Raw genomic sequence first — 18,641 nt, forward strand, 5'->3', positions numbered from 1 at the left:
ATATCAGATTGAGTGTGTTTACTGATGCGGATTGGGTTGGAATTTCAGTGGATCGGAAAAGTACCTCTGGGTACTATTTCAACATTGGATCGGGAATGACCTCCTAGTGTAGTAGGAAACATAAATTCGTATCTCTAAGCTCATCTGAGGCAGAATATATGGCCGCTAGCACAACTTCATGTGAAGCCATATGGCTTAGAAAACTTCTTGTGAACCTATTCAGAAGAAGGATGGAAGCGACCAAGATCATGTGTGATAATCAGAGTTGCATCAAGCTCTTTGAGAATCCAGTATTTCATGATCAGTCAAAGCACATTGATATTTGGTGTCACTTTGTCAGAGACTATGTCCAACGAGGAGCTGCATAGTTCAGATACACTCCTACAGGAGAACATGTGGCACACATCCTTACCAAGGCCCTTGGAAGAACAAAGTTTACTTATTTTAGGGAGAATATGGGGACGATAAAGAATCAATTTCAGTAGCAGAAATGGGTATGACGTTGCAGTGCAGATGCAGTGTTGGGAGGAAGGACCAGCAGTAACACAGATGCAGAGGGAGTTGCAGTATTGGGAGGAAGGAGTAGCAGCAACACGACTGCAGAGGGAGCTGCAGTACAGATGTAGCAGTGGAAGTGGTAGAGCCATGGGTAGTAGTATAGGATGCATTAGTGTAGAGGATGTTGGGCAAGCAGGCCAAACATCAGCACAGGTACCGATGCTGGGCGATCACGGTGATGCTTAGTTGTGGAGTATTACTAGAGCACAATCCTCGCTAAGAGGGAGTGTTGATTTGGAGTACCATTGGATGTGATCTAGCCATGAAAATTTGTGGAGAGGATAAGGCACATTAGATCTCGAAGACCCAGAAATCGTTTTAGAAAATTCCATCCAGATGAAGAGTTATTAAACTAATTAATATTTTTAATGAGTTCCTAAGTCTAAACTTAGGAAAATAAAAATATTAATGTGTATTAATAAAGATAAGGATGAGAAGCTTATAAGAGATGAATATCAAGTCTATTTTAATCTTAGCCATTTATTAGGGACTTAATCTCGATCGTTGATTCATCAACTGGAAAAGTATAAGAGAAGGCTTGAGGGTCAGTTGGAGATATACTGAGGGAGACCAGTCAGTTCAATTTCTGAAGCAGGGCTTGCTGAGAAATTCGAACTAGAGGTCTAGATTGTAGAAAGAGGTAGTGAGTACATAACAGAGAGGCAGGGACAGTGCCAAAGGACCAGCAGAGAGTTCAGAGAGACAAACACAGAGCTAATCAAGAAGACGCAGAGGTAACTTGACTGCGCAGTCACTAGAGGGCCTGCGTGGGTGACGTAGAGAGGCCAAGCGCTGATGCAGAGGGTCCAGGAGCTACACAGAGGCTAGCCAAACAAATGATAAGCCTAGTGGGGGTACTAGAGGATTTATCTCTATTGGGTGAGCCAGTTTGGCACCCTAGTTGTACTCGAGAAAAGCTTAATAATAAAATACTCCTCTGTTTCACCAGTTTTCCCACATTGGGTTTTTCAGGGAACAATTGTCCAAAATATCTGTGTTGATGTGTTTGATTCTTCTGCATGCATTTGTTTCTATATTGTGGTGTGATATCTACAGTAGAATATATTTTAATATTTACAGAAGGGATTTCATAAATATCCTATTGGAAAATAAGTAGGTGAAATAAATCAGTTGCTGCAGTAATAGCATTTTCACAAACTTGACCTTCCTTAGGGGCTTCGTCAGAATATTGGCAACCTGCTCATCAGTCCCAATTTGATGGAGCCTTATTGCTCCTCATTGTAGCATGTCCCAGATAAAGTGGTACCTGATATCTATATGCTTGGAGCGACTGTGAAACATAGGATTCTTTGATAATCGTATCCCACTCTGGTTGTCGTGGAGGATCACAGTGGTATCCAGCACATGTCCAAACAACTCACTGAAGATATTCCTCAACTAGACAACTTCACAGGAGGCCAAACTAGTAGTTATTTATTTAGCCTCGGTGGTGCTCAAGGAAACTGATTTCTACTTCCTGCTCATCCAGGATATCGAAGCAAAACCCCAAGAAAAAAAACATCCAGAAGTGCTCTTGTGATCCACCACACTCCCAGCCCAATCAACATCAGAATAACCATGTGGCCTCACATCTCCGGCAGTGTATATCAGTCCATGAGTGATTGTGCCTTGAAGATATCTCAGAAGATTCTTGGCACCAATCCAATATATATGATGAGGCTCAACCATATATTGGCTCAATGTGTTATCTGAAAAAAAACATGTCGGGACGAGAGTTTTCCAAGGACATCAGTGCTCCTATAAGTTGACGATACTCAGAAGCATTTCCCAATTCATGTCCAACAGCACTACCACATAACTTCTTAAGGTTAAATTCCATTGGAGTAGTCACAGGCTTGCAGTCCACCATCCCAAATCTTTCCAATATCTTCACAACATATTTTCCTTGAGAGAGGAAATTTTCACCTAGATTTTTATAGACCTCCAACCCTAGGAAATAGTGCATCGGTCCTAGGTCCCTCATCTCAAATTTAGAAGCCAACTCCCTCTTACAATTGTGAATGAGAGGGTCTGCACTTCCATCAGCTCCATGCTTGATTGTGTAGATTCACTTAGAGGTGACAACTGATTTGTCCTGGGGTCAAGGGACCACATCCTAGCCATCATTCTTCATAATTGACTCATACTCTTCATTCATGGCATCCTTCCATACTTGATGCTTCACAGCTTCTTCGAATGATGAAGGTTCATTTTGAATGATAGTGCTTATGGCAATCAAATATCCTTGATACCTGTTCGGCTTCTTGCTTTCACGAAAAGTATCCCTTGGTGCAATGTGTCTCTCGACATCTTCAAGAGTCTCCCTAGGCCATGAGGGTCTCCTTTTGGAGGAGGAGGATCAATAGGATCCATAGGTTCATCAACATCAGACATTGTTTTTTCCTCTTTTTCACCATGATTTTGCGGTGTTAGCTTCTTTGCCCTTCCTCAGGATAGGAAGGTTATTGATCTTCTTGAGGGCCATATATTCGTCGAAGGTGACATCATGACTTATCTAAACTTCCTTTTGACTAGCCACATAGATTCTATATCCCTTAGAATTTTCACTCTAGCCCACAAATATTCCTTTCTTCCCAAATGCATCCAATTTGCTTCTTTTCTCTTTCAGCACATGAAAATATATGGGACTTCCAAAAATTCTAAAATGAGAGACATCAGGTTTCTTACCAGTGAACATTTCTTCGGGAGTCTTGGATTCCAATGCTTGATGAGGGCATCAATTTTGAACATACATGGCGGTATTTGTAGTTTCAACCCATAGGAACTTCAAAAGGACTTAATCATGAAGCATGACATAAACTACTTCTACAATAGAGCAATTCTTCCTTTCAGCCACACCATTATGCTCACGAGTGTATGGTGTTGTAGTCTCCCTCTTAATGCCAACTTCTCTTCAATAATCTTGGAATTCATTGGATTCATACTCGGTTCCATTATGAGTCCTCAATATCTTCATTTTCTTCTCGGATTGGTTTTCTATCAAGGATTTGAAGTGTCGGAACCAGGTGAACACTTAATCCTTCTTCTTGAAGAAGTAGATCCAGGTTTTGCAAGAATAATCATCTGTAAAGGTGAGATAATATGAGTATCCTCCCAAAGAGTTTATGGGCATCATAGTAGATATGTCGGAGTGGATCAATAGAAATATGTTTGTGGTCTTGCTATTACTTGAGGGGAATGGTACCCTTGTAAGTTTTCCTTCGGCACATCCCGGACATACACCTTCATTCTCTACTTTGAACTCGGGCATACCTGTCACCATCTGTCTCACATTGAGTAGGGCTTTATAATGAATATGGATAAACCTCCGGTGCCATAGTTCAAATTGTAGAGATGTGTCACAAGACATGGCTCCCAATGGACTTCCTCCAACTTGATATAAAGTGTCAACCATAAACCCAAGAGTAAAATCATCTTTTAAATTTATTTTCCAAACATGTACCTTTCCATCGATAAAATCCACCTTGAATCCTTTGTCTTTCGTTACCAAAATGGACACCAGGTTCTTCTTGAGATCAGGTACATATAGTACTTCTTGCAAATGAATATTGTTACCTTGATTCAATTGAAGGGTAGCATTCCCTACTCCCTTCATGGGATAGGTGGCATTGTCTCCAAGGATGATCTCCAAGTTTGTCTCTTTTTCTATCAAATTAGAGAGGGCTTCCTTGTATCCGGTGAAGTGCCTTGAGTCACCACTATCAACCAGCGAGTTTCCCAAAGTGTCCGGAGGCAAGGCAGTGGAGAGGGCCGATATAATATAGTACTTTTTTCTTATTGTTAAAAACGTTGGATTATTGATACCTAGATTTCCTTGATTTCTTGGAGGGTTGACCATTTCCTTGATGTCCCACATTCCTTTTTCCTTTGCCATTGGACCTGCCATTCCTTTGATCGTTGTTGTTGAAGTCTCCCCTGGAGTTGTTATGATAGTCATCATCTCGAGGTGTGTCCCTTCTGTTGATTTGGGGTAGCATCGGATGTGCTCAAGCCATGAAAATTGGTTGAGAGGCTAAAGCACACGAGATCTCCAAGACCCAAAAATGGTTTGGACAGAGTATACCCAGTTTGGGAGATATTAAAATAATTAATAATTTTAACGGAGTTCCCAAGTCTAAACTTAGGAAAAATAAAATATTAATGAGTATTCATATACAACTTGGTTTGAAGGTTCCAAAAGTCATGGATCAAGCCAAATATAATCTTAGTCGTTGACTAGAGATTTAATCTCGGCCATTGAAGGACCAACAGGAAAAGTATAAGAGGAGGCTTGAGGGTCAGTTGGAGAACACACCATAGTGATCAGTCATTCGATTTTCTAGAGCAGGGTTGCTAAGAAAAGTTGAGCCAGTCATCAACATCGAGAAGCAATGAGTACTAGACAGAGAGGTAGAGACAGTTTCAAGAGACCAGTGCAGAGGCAGAGAGCGAGAAGCAGTAGCCAGAGCAGGCCACGCAAAGCTTAGTAGAGACAGCACAGAGCCCAAAGGGATTGCATCATCCATGCAGAAGGCAAAGGGAGTGACGCAGAGGGTCCCAGAGGCTACGCGGTGCCTCAGAGGGCTGATGCAGATGCTAGAAGGGCCAGCACAGAGCTTTAGAGTTGCTGGAGAGGGTTTCATGGGACGGGTTTTCTGAATACCTGTTTCCAAATAGAGAGGGATTTTTTCTAGTTATTTTTCTCTGTCGGGTGAGCCAATTAGGCACCCAGTTGTACTCAAGGAAATACTCCATAATAATAAACCCTCAGAATAGCTGCATCGATTTTCCCGCATTGGGTTTTTCTGGGGACATTTGTCAAAAAACAACAGTGTCACTTGTGTGTTTGTTTTCTTTCAAGTGATGGTCTGTAGATTTTGAGACTGTATTGTGTTTATTTCATTATTTATATGTTTTAAATAACTTGTTCAGAATTCACAAGTAGAAGAAATAAACCAACAAAATACAGATTAAATTTCTAATGGATAGACTTGGAAATTTCAACACCTTCTATTAGGACACTCCCTTGCATAGTGCCCAAACTTATTGCAAACAAAGCATCTTCCCTCCCTTCCATTTTTGAATCTTGGTCTTCCTTGACTTTGCTTCTAGAACCTACATTGTTCTTCCTCTTGGTATGAGGGGAGAATGCAGTGGGGTTGCTTATATTAGAAGGCATTTCTTGCTCCACCATTCTTGTTTCTTCTTGAATGCATCTTGACATCAATTCTTCAAACCCTGGAATTCGATCATTGTTTGAGTATAGTGATTCTAAATATGTACCACTCAAGTGGGAGTCCTCCAAGGGTTGTGAGAGTAAGTTCCCTGTCAAGAATGACTTCTCCAATCAATTATAGATCATTCTTGATCTCAGTAATCCTCAATAAATAGGATTGAATATCCTTGTCCTTTCCCTTCTTAATATCCTTTAACTTATACTTGAGAAATAGAATTTGATTAGCATTACTAACCTTGAACATGTTGACCAACCTATCGTAGATCTCCTTGGAGGTCTTCAATTCAGAGATATAGGCCACCAGATCCTTGTTAATGGAATCCTTGATAATCTTTTTTGCTTTGACTTCAACCCTATTGTACTTGGTCTTCACAGCAGCCGATGCATTTGAAGGGGGTTCAGGGATTTTACCTTTCACATAATCCATCACTTCTTTTTCTTATAAGGTCAAATCAAGAGACATTTTCCATCCATGATAGTTAGATTTATCATGGATCTTGTCTTCAACCTGGAAGTAGGATGAGGAACCCATTGAGTCTTTTTTCCTTGTCCAACTGTCTTTGGTGATTTCTCTTTCACTCTTGCTTGGGCCTTTTCTTCACCTCTGCTCTGATCCCATGTTAATTTTAGGCAAAAATGGTATGTTCTATGCTTTAGAGCAATTTTACTTCAATTTCTTTACTCGCCCAATATCAATATCCATATTAGCAATCACATCAACATGATAGTAAAATGTAGATAGAACATAAACATAAACAATAGAAGACAATCCAAGATAAGAGGACACAAGATGTGGCACTAGCTAGGGACAAACCCCAGTGTGGGGAAACCCTTGATAAATTCTTCTTATACTCTTCAATAGTTCAGCATATAGAGAGAGATAGTACAATTTACAAATTTGATAATTTATAATAGCAACAAAAGAGACCTAACCATAAAAGTCAACGCTAGTAAACAATCAACATTTAGCCTCGATTTTTGTGCCAAAAAATGTCTCCAGCCCAAATAGAGATAGCCCTCACAAAAACGTAGTCAAATTCAGCCCAGGAAAAGTCTAGCCAAACAATCCAACTATGGTTAGCCCCAACTGTAGTCAATGTTTAGCCTTGATTTCTGTTCCCAGAAATGGAGCATGCCAAAACAGAGATAGCCTTCACAGAAATGCAGTCAAAGAAGCCCAATGCATGCTAGTCAATGCTTGGTCAAACTGTACATAAATTGGGTCTCCTGAAATTTCGCTCTCCTAAAATTTTGGCCTCCTGAAATTTCGCTCTCTTGAAATTTCAGACTTGTGGAGAGAGAAGCCCAGAAATCCGTACCAAATCAATGAGCAAAGAGAGAGAGAGAAGTGTGAATATGAGTGCGTCCAAATGAGGCTAAGGCATCATGTATTTATAGCAATCATTGATGATGAATAGACATGACTGTTGGGCTTCTAAGCCTACATAAGTTTGTTGGTCGACCTTGACAATTTGTCCATAATCAAAATAAATTCATAACTTCATTTGTACATGTCAGAATCAGATGATCTCTAGATCAATCCTACACCTCTTGGAGAGAGGAATCCAAGAAAAATATTAGCTATCATAAATAAGATGACCCATGTAAAGTTTGGCACTAGTTTCCAATTTTAACACATTCATTCATAATCACTTGGATTTCTATTCCTCTTGAAAAAAGAGCTCAGACTTGCAATTTGGATGAAATTTGGATGTTTGGATTCTGGAATGTGCTTTGATGTATGGAAACTTTTTCTATTCATTTTTGGAGCTTCTTTACTACAATTATGATGATGGATATACTTTTTTTCTCTTGTAAGTGCATTTTTTATGCTATTTCATTGTTGTTGCATGTCTAATGTATGGAATACATTGTAATAATCTCATTATTGTGCCCTAATATGATGTGAAATTTTTGAAAGCACAAGGTTATTGTATTGTTTCATGTGTTATTTATTTCAGAATGTGAATGAATGATCCTACAGGGATATATTGCATCCTCAAAACTCCATTAGATATTGTTAATGAAGTTTAAATTTCTATTGTATTTTTGTTGTTGCCTCACTAGGGTTAGCGAAAGTTGCATTAGGACTCCTTGTTTGAGTGAAATTCCTAATTGAAGTAAATTTTTACTCCATTTTCTTCAATACACAGGCACTAGTCTAGGAATCCTTGGTGATCAACCATGAACCTTTTCTTTCACCTTTTTTATTTCTTCCCTAACCTTTGATGGTCTCCTAAGGCATAGCATGAATTTCTTTAGGAGGTGAGTTATTGAGAGTGATTTGGTGAGTCCTTTAAGTGCCCTCAAAATTTGAGGCAATTCCCATGGCTAGTTTGAGAGAAATTTCAAGCCCTAGCTCTGAAACTTATTTCTATCCTTCATCCATCTTGGTTAGTGTCATTTCTAGGGTCATTTTCTCTTAAAAAAGAGTTGGAATTTCTCCTCTTTTTGACCCTTTCCTCTCATATTGTTGATGATCATCCCAAACCCTAGGCCTTGCTTGGATCCCCTAGGTCTCACTTGTGGTCCCAACATTTGTATGATCTATATTTCACAAAACCTCAAGAGAGGTTCTTTCATCATTTTAGGAGGAAGCCTTGATCTCGGCATATCCCTTGTATTAACTATCATTTCTTCCTAGGTCTTGGCCTCCCCTCATATGCCTTTCTTGGATAGCTCTTTATCTTTCTTTTGAAGCAAGCAAGCCTTCATTTGAGCCTCTCCTTTGAATGGGCTTTGGGAAATCACACCATATCTAAAAATTGACCTCATCTTTCTAGTGATTTCCTTCATACTGGGACTCCTCCCATTGGTGAAAGTCCGTAAATTGTAGGGGACATCGAATCAGGTGATAGTGGGTCCTTGTCCCATAGTTTCCATTAGGTATAGCATTTGTCTTTAAGGTACCCCTCCTAGGACACCTGCTAGATTGTGTGGTAACAAGGTTGACCAGGAAGAGCAACATGAGTTGAGCATGGTGCAACATTGGCATAGTGGACTTATTCCGTGTACAGGTGTTCATGCATTCGATCCTTCCCACAGGTTGGATTGGTGATATATTATGAGTTGGTATTCTATTGATGGGGCGATTCTTGGGAAGATATTCTTAGTCATGGGCATAGCACATCAAGAGCCCCTAGACATGAAGGATATGAGATGTTTGAGTTGTAAATGGGATCCAAGTGGATCCATGGGTGACAAGATGAGTCAGAGGTTTGCTTGGGGTTCAAGTATGGAGGTATCCATTCATTATTGGGTGACACGAAGGCATGATGTGACACAGTGGTTCATATGGGATCCTGGTATTGGTGTACATATGCCTTTACAATTGAAAAATGTGGATTTCTTGAGGGAAATCAATCTCAAGGTGGGAGGATTTGTAATATCCCCATTTTTGGGTTCCCTTGTGATGTTGTTAAGCTAGATTTCCAAGGTTTGTGTCAGCGATGTCACATGAGCAAGATCACGTCGTCAGTGAGCCCAAAGGGTATTAAAGGACTTTTATGGGATTTGACAGGGCTTGCTTTCTATATTTCATAACCTATGCCAGTTCTACATAGTTCATTCTAGGTTTTGCTGCATTCTGACGATTCTCATAAAACGAGGTTATTATCAAGCATATTTTAATGAAAGACACTAAAGGTGTTATTTGGAGTGGATTATTTGGAACCAGATGAAGATATCCACTGGATGAGATGATGAAAGGTGACTCTCAATGGAAAAAGAAATCATAGAGGCAGATTAATCATTTTCTAGAATTAAAAAGAGTCACTTAGATAAAATAAGATGGAGGACCTTTTATAATGAAAATAAAATAATAAAATAAAAGTGCTTCTAGAAGGTTGGAGAGAGATCCATCAAATGTTTAAATGAGGGGAAAGCAATTCATTTGGGATCATCTTTGATTTGGAATATTTTCTCTTGGAGAGTTTTTGAGAACTTGGTTTTCAGGTTTAGAGAACCCTAGGATGAAAACCCTTACGTTTCTTGGTGTGTTGGATGAAACCCAAAATCACTATTGTGGGATTTCATTCCGAAATATCATAGAGCTTCATTGACATCCGTTGGATCACCCAAATCTCCATTTTTGGTATCATCTCAGCTATTTTCCAGTTATTTTATATTGGCATCTAATCATCTTCTAGTTAATAAAATAAAGTTGAGTTTTTCTACTTATGTCTCATGTTTACTCTAAGTTTCAATGTTTCTAGTTTCTTTTACATCTACAATTTTATTTGTGCTGGTAAAATTGTACAATTTATTATGGTGTACTTTTTCTGAAATAAATTGTTGGGGATTTTAGCCAAATATTTTGAAAGTAATATTACAGTGGTACACTGAGATTTTGGTCCAAGTGTGAGACGCTCAAACTGCTTAACTTGGAGCTTGGCCTGATCCTATGCATCTCCTTCCCAATTAAAGAATGAGACTTCACCTCCGATCAGTGTAGAAATAATGAATGCTATGACCAATCAGTGAATATTGCCATGATTCAATTATGAACTCAACCAAAGTGCCACACATGCCTCTACCTAGTTGAATTATGAGTAACTCAGTCATGATCTGCCTAATGTGTCAATGAGAAATCAAAAAATATAGATAGGATTCGATCTGGCTATTATCAACTATGCCCAGGGTATAAATTCCCAGCTCTCAATTTGCATAGTATGGTGATTGGACCGACGTGGCAATGGATCTCAGCAAATGGGAACTCGATTGTGGTCTGGAACACAACAATCCTTAGCTCCTTATGAATCCAAAATTGGCACAATATTCCTTAAGTAAGTTTAGCCCCCCAATCTACTATATAAAGTGGTAATTCGACCTTAGCGAATGGCCTAATGTGCTTCAACAATTTATTTGGAATTTTCGCCCGCAATATTCCCAAACTTGTAGGTTTTAACCCTATACAGAAAATTACCTGCATACGAATTCTTAAACAAAGAAAATAAGCAATGCGAGAGCATAACCCATAAAACACATATGCACAGAGATTTTTCCCTGGATCCCAAAACCGGGACTACCATCTTGATTTTTCATTATGTTTCTTTCAATGTTACAATACATATTTATACATGCCGAAGCATCCAATACCATAGACCGAAAAACCATCGCGTCCAATACCATGTGCGAAAATCATGCACAAAACCATAGGTAGGTTCGCCCAACCTAATATAGGGTCCAAATTTTTTTTTCCCGGGGGGCTACCCGCCCCCCTCAAACCCCCCGGACAGGGGGGCTGCCGCCCCCCCTGTGACCCCCCCGCTGCGCAATCGGCGCAACGAAGGGGGGCTTCCTTCCCCCTCTAACCCCCCATTGAACTACGTAGGTTAGTCGTGGAAAGAATATAACACAACCCAACAATCTCCCACTTGTTGTTTTCTTTCCACAGGGGGCCACAGGAGAGCTTAGTCATTTTTCCAGCCCTGAAACACCCATTGTTTCTCTACACCAAGAGAACTTCTCAGAGCTCACAGATTTTGTCAATGCATCTGCAGTATTCTTCAAAGTGTCCACCTTTACCAGCAACACCTTTTTGTCTTCTATCATATCCCTCACAAAGTGATACTGAACATCAATGTGCTTTGTCTTTGAATGATAAGCAGGGTTCTTTGCCAAGAAAATTGCACTTTGGCTGTCACAGTCTATTCTTATAGCTCCCTCTACAAACCCCATACTTGAACACAATCTCTGCAACCAAACTGCTTCCTTTCTTGCATGAGTGGCTGCCATGTATTCTGCCTCTGTAGTTGATAGTGCCACTACAGATTGTTTCTTACTCATCCAACTGACTGCACCTCCAAATAGGTTAAACACATACCCACTTGTAGATCTTCTCTGATCCAGATCTCCATCCCAGTCTGCATCAACAAAACCATGAATATCCAACACTCTGTCCAATCCTGGTCTTCCTTGGTAGCACAAACCATAATCACTAGTGCCACGCAAATACCTGAAAACTCGCTTCACTGCTATCCAGTGCTCCTTCCTAGGTTTTGACATAAACCTGCTCAATATTCCCACTGCATGTGCAATGTCTGGTCTAGTACAGACCATTGCATACATCAGGCTACCGACTGCACTTGCATATGGAACACGGGACATGTCCTCTTCCTCTTCTTGTGTCTTGGGACACTGTTCAGCAGATAACCTCACACCTACAGGAATAGGAACCTTCACCGGTTTACTATCCTGCATATTAAACCTCTGCAGTATTGTCTCGACATACTTCCTCTGGTTTAACCAGAGCTTCCTCTTTGCCCGATCTCTTTTAATTTCCATGCCCAAAATATAGTTTGCAGCACCAAGATCTTTCATGTCAAATTTGGAGGACAATTGGGTCTTCAAATCTTGGATAATTTCTTTGTCATTTCCAACCAGCAACATATCATCCACATACAAGACCAGATAAATAACACGGTCACCAATTAATTTAAAATACACACAATGATCTGCTTTGCCTCTAGTGAAGCCAAGTCCCCGTATAAATGTATCAAATTTCTAATACCACATCCTTGGTGATTGTTTTAACCCATACAGAGACTTCTTTAACTTGCATACCAGTTCTTTCTTACCCTTCACCGCAAAGCCTTCAGGTTGCTTCATGTAGATTTCCTCTTCCAAATCCCCGTGAAGAAATGTTGTCTTCACATCCATCTGTTCTACCTCAAAATCAAAAGCAGCAGCAACAGATAAAAGTAATCTAATAGAAGCTACCTTGGCAACAGGAGAAAAAATATCACCAAAATCAATTCCCGACACCTGGGAATAACCTTTTGCTACCAACCGAGCTTTGTATTTCTCCACCTTTCCTTCTGCATTAGTCTTCTTCTTGAACACCCATTTTCTACCAATGGGTTTCCTTCCAGCCGGCAACTCTACCAGATCCCAAGCCTCATTTTTGTGCAAAGATGCCATTTCATCAACAATGGCCTCTTTCCAGAGTTTTCCATCCTCTGAATCCACTGCTTCCTTCACAGTTCTGGGATCATCATCAGTAATAGACAAAGCAAAATTTGAACGGAAAGCAGATGGACTATACCTTTCTGGCTGCCTTCTTTCTCGACCTGATCTTCTCACAGCCAGAGTTAGTGGCTCTTCATCTTCTGATTCCTCCTCTGCTGCAAAGTCTGATTCTTCCTCCTTTGGCTCAAACTCTATCTTCTCAGGTTCCTTTGGTTGGACTTCATGTTGAATAACATCTTTTACCTCTTTGAACACCACATCTCGGCTGTACACAACCTTCCGTGTGACTGGGTTCCAAAGATTATAACCCTTTAAACCATCCTTATACCCAATAAAGATGCACTTTTTAGATTTACTATCCAACTTGGTTCGTTTCTCCTTTGGAACATGTACATATGCATCACATCCAAATACCCTCAGATGTGAAAGAGAGGGTTTCTTACTAGTCCATACTTCTTGTGGAGTCATATCCTCCAACACTGATGAAGGTGATCTGTTGATCAGGTAACATGCAGTATCCACCGCCTCTGCCCAGAATTCCTGTCCTAACCCGGCACCACTGAGCATGCTTCTTGCCCTTTCCATCAACGTCTTGTTCATTCTTTCTGCGACTCCATTTTGCTGAGGTGTATATGGAGTAGTCTTCTGTCGTGCTATACCACACTTCTTACAAAATTCTTCAAATTCCTTGCTGCAAAATTCTCCACCATTATCTGTCCTCAGCACCTTTATCTTCTTTTCTGTCTGATTTTCCACCAGAGCCTTAAATTCTTTAAACCTGTCAAAGACTTCAGATTTCTTCTTAAGGAAATATATCCATGTATTCCTTGAGAAGTCATCTATGAATGATACATAGTACACAGACTTACCCAGTGATGGAACCTTCACAGGTCCAAACACATCACTGTGCACAAGCTCTAATATCTGTTTCGTCCTCTTACCACCAGAGGGGAAACTCACTCGATTCTGCTTCCCATACACACAATTTTCACAGAAATCAAAATCCAGAGAGCTATCATTCATACCTTCTACCATACCTTTACCATGTAGTATTCGAAGGCCCTTCTCTCCAATATGTCCAAGCCTTTGAGGCCACAACATGGTCTTCTCTCCAGAGACCACTAGATTTTCTACTCCATTTTCAGGAACCATAGAACTATTGCACCCATCAACAACAGTGCTACCTTGCAGTTTGTACAGAGTTCCAATCCGAACTCCCCGCATCAATATCAGTGCTCCTCGAACCATCTTGCAGGTATCTTTCTCGAACACCGTCTTTACACCTGCATCATCCAACTTGCTTACAGAAATCAGATTTCTGGCCAATGCAGGAATATGTAGAACACCCGGAAGTGTTCTAACCCTTCCACCTTTCAACTTCAACTTTACTTTTCCCCGACCAATGATTCTAGCCTTCCTATCATCTCCTAAGAAGACATCACCACCATCGTATTTCTCATACTCGCAGAACCACTCTCTATGGGGAGTGAAGTGAAAGGATGCACCTGAGTCAATCAACCATGCCTCATGATCTACATGTGTACTTGAAGAAGCCAAGTACACATCCCCACCTTCATCTGAGGTGGTTTTCACCTCTGCAGAAGGAGCAACATCAGATCCCTTTCCTTTATCAGGAGCTTTAGATTTACAATCCCTTCTGAAGTGTCCTTCCTTTCCGCATTTCCAGCACACCACCTTTGTAGGTTTTCTTGGAGATTTAGATCTCCCTCTAGATTTAGATCTCCCACTCGATGAATTATTTTTGTTTCTGTTCTGGGACCGTCCTCGTACAGACAAGGCATCACCATTCTGGTTGTCCATATTCTTCTGTCTCATCTCCTCCGTTAGCAAGGCTGAGACTATTTCATCAAACTGCAAAGCAGTTGCATTGCTACCTATTGCAATAACCAGACTATCCCACGAATCTGGTAGAGAACACAATAGACTGATGCACTTATCTTCATCTGAAATTTTAATATCAACAGATAATAACTGACTTACCACAGTATTAAACGCATTCAGATGCTCTGTCACCGAGTCTCTATCTTTCATCCTCAGGTTATACAGCTTTTTCCGCAGGAACAATTTATTCACCAGAGACTTAGATTGGTACAAAGTCCCTAACTTGACCCACAAAGCCTTCGCCGTAGCTTCCCCTGATACATTCAACAATACTGAATCTGAGACACACAATCGTATTGTGCTCTTTGCCTTCCGATCCAACTTCTTCCATTCTTCATCGGTCACTCTCGATGGTTTAGTACCCGGATCTACCGCGATCCACTGATCTTTATCCACCAACAGATCCTCCATCTTGAGTTTCCACAACTCAAAATTCTGACCTTTGAACTTCTCAATCTCGATCTTTCCACTACTCGCCATCTTCTTTCACCACCAGAATCGATCTCGCAGATCTCCCACTGAACAGGGTCTACCATAGGCCCGAGCGAAACCCCTCAGCAACAAAGGCGTCCCCTTGAAGCCAAAACAGCTCTGATACCAAATGTAGGTTTTAACCCTATACATAAAATTACCTGCATATGAATTCTTAAACAAAGAAAATAAACAATGCGAGAGCATAACCCATAAAACACATATGCACAGAGATTTTTCCCTGGATCCCAAAACCGGGACTACCAGCTTGATTTTTCATTATGTTTCTTTCAATGTTACAATACATATTTATACATGCCGAAGCATCCAATACCATAGACCGAAAAACCATCGCGTCCAATACCATGTGCAAAAATCATGCACAAAACCATAGGTAGGTTCACCCAACCTAATATAGGGTCCAAAAAAAAATTTCCCGGGGCGCTGCCCTGGACCCCGTAGAGGGGGGCTACCCGGCCCCCTCAAACCCCCCGGACAGGGGGGGTTGCCACCCCCCCTGTGACCCCCCCGCTGCGCAATCAGCACAACGAAGGGGGGTTACCGCCCCCCTCTAACCCCCCGTTTAACTACGTAGGTTAGTCGTGGAAAGAATATAACACAACCCAACAAAACCAGCTCAGCTTCAATTGCACTAAGATGATACATGTGCACTCAGCCTATAATCCATGATCATTAGATGCTCCCAACGAATTCACTGACTCGGCCTAGTTCACTTTATGAGCTTAAACCCACTAATCTGGCAATTTCTTAGATTACAATCTCAGCTCCTGAGAAAAATAATGGTCGCAACTTCTTGTAACTCGAGTTTCATCTAGCAGTTTGGCCTTGGGAAATTCAATTCGAATCATAGAAAATTGATGGATTATGAGCCAAGAAAAATTTGGCCTTGAACAGACATAAATTTGGCTCCCATAAATTTTGAGTCTCCTCTAGATGTGAAATTCAGCCTTCCCAAATTTTAATTCTTGACTTCTCCAACAAATCAACTAGCAAGATAATACTTGGCTAGGGTTTCAACCTGCATTAAAATTTCTTGCTCTGGAAATAGATGATAGGCCTTCAATCACTAAATCCATTAGGCTGGTAGGAAAACTAGATTTGATAACACAGTAATATTGTAAAAGGAATATTACATATTTCCTAGGGGCTTTTAGTATAATTAAATCTTGTATTCCTCATATAAATAGTGGAGGGGATCATTCATTTATATTTATCATAAATTATGACACAATTCATCATGTTACCCACCAAAAGTAGGTGACCCTATCGAAGAAAATTTTCTTCCATACTTCTACATCCAACCAGCCAACTAGCAGCCCCAAACAACCAACACTAGCCAATGACATGCCACTATTAATCTCTTCCATATACATCAATCATATGCCTCTCATCCATCTCTTAAGAGCACATGAATGAAGGTGGGCCTCCAATCAAAAGGTATTTATTCATTTTTCAATTGAATGCTTATGCTTGTTTGTACTTTGGAATTTTGATATGGATTATGGGGTGACCTAAAACGAAGGGTCTTTACTATGATCTTGTTACCTCACCTTAAATGGGGGGTTAATCTTTGACCCTATTTGACTGGGACTTCCCCTAATAGCCCAATGGGTATAGGAAGGGCACTACTTGGGAATCCCCAATTTAGATAGTGTGTTCCATCTATCTCAATTCCATACTGAACACTTTCCATCTTACATTACGACCCTTATATTCCACCTCCATTCTTTGAGTTTAACTGACCATTAGTTATCTAGGATTTGGCACGCATACATCGTCATACCTGGGTTGGGCTCCAAACTTGGCCTTGGGAGGTTGACGTAGCTAAAGGAAAATGAAAAGGAATATATTGGCCACAAGAGAAACAAAATAAAGAATATCAAGATGGCTAGGACATACACATTAGCACGTGGGAAAAAGCCTAGCATTATCTCTACTTCACCCCTTATGGCAATCACCTGGTTCCTAAGCACCATATTGCTCCTATACATCATAAAAGGAACCCTCACATATATAAACACCGATGGGCAATGAGTCGCCTCATCATTACGAGGTAATACAACTTCTATACATCATACAAAGCAAGCTCTAATCCTTGGAGCTACGATCAGTAATACAAAGAAAAATCAAGAAAAATTAAAAGGCGCACAAGAGGGGTGGAAAAACAAAGGCTAGATTGGTAACTCATGCATCCATGACTGCTCCCTCCTCACATATATACACTCAAGATATGGATCCCCATCATGTTGGTCCCTTTGACCATGGCACTTGGCCATGAAGTCTTCTCCCCTTCATTACCATCATTTTTCACATAAAACCTATTGATTGAAGGACAGACGAGGAAATGTTACTTCCGCTCAGGGTTTGGAAACACCTAATAGGGTAGTTCTTTAGCCACTCCCACCTAGGGAGGAAACACCTTTGCGAGTTCAAGAGCCTGAATTTGGAAGGGAAGCCCTATATGAAGTATTAAATAGCCCTTTACATTCAATCATTATCAACTTAGATGCAAAAATTATTATTGTACTTAATGATTGGTTACTTGCTAGAATTTGTGATGTGATTGTTAGGTGGTTACACAGCCATGACATGGGCCCCTTAACTGGAACCAAAGCCTCCAGAGAAGCATATTGATAGCAACAGGTGAAGCCTTGAGAGTTATGGGACTCCAAGCAACTTGAGAGCATCACATAAACCCTTGGGCACTCCATCATCCATAGTGTTTTGGCACTTTTCCCTATATTTGATGACTTTTGGGATGAGGGATGATAGCTAATCCAGGGCCCAAATGAAGATGGTCTCACCCCTCGAGATATGAGATGGATAGCACTAGCTTAAAATACCTCAATGTTGGAGCAGAGATTGACATTATGGCCATTTGGAGACCCATGAGAGAACCTTTGTGCCCCAAGATGAAATTTGGGATTCATTGAGGAACATTGACAAATATCTGAGGTCCAACCCTTAGAGGATGATTTTAGAAGGCTTATACACCTAGGTTGGTACCAAGAAGACTCAACACATAGCTCATATATCCCTACGCATGGATGTTGTCGTCCCTATGGATCACGCATGTGGGAAAATCTTTATGTGTTATGTCTTGGCTAGTGGGTTGGCTTGTAACTCAATTCATAATTGTAATTTTACTTGAGATTTAGGGGCTTTTAGGCTAAACAGATATTGTTCCTCCTCATGTAAATAGAGGAGAGGATCATTTTGTTTGTCATCATAACTTGGATTTGGAATTTCAGCCTCTCATGAGATTTTTGGCCTCTTGTTTAATGGGAAAAATGTGATCTATTGGAGCAAAATTGTCTTGGAGCATTTGTTATTTCCTTTGGAGAAGCCACTTTGGATCAAAAATTGGATTGTACATGCATATTGTCTTGTAAGTTCCATGTTTATTGCAAATTTATGATTTTTCATGTCTAATGTATGGAATAAATTACTAATCTAGGTTAAATTTGTACCCTAATTTGTTGAA

This window comes from Pinus tabuliformis, chromosome J (assembly GCF_031772625.1).
Source record: "Pinus tabuliformis cultivar Carrire ecotype Pingquan chromosome J, CPIR1, whole genome shotgun sequence".
Classification (NCBI taxonomy): domain Eukaryota; kingdom Viridiplantae; phylum Streptophyta; class Pinopsida; order Pinales; family Pinaceae; genus Pinus; species Pinus tabuliformis.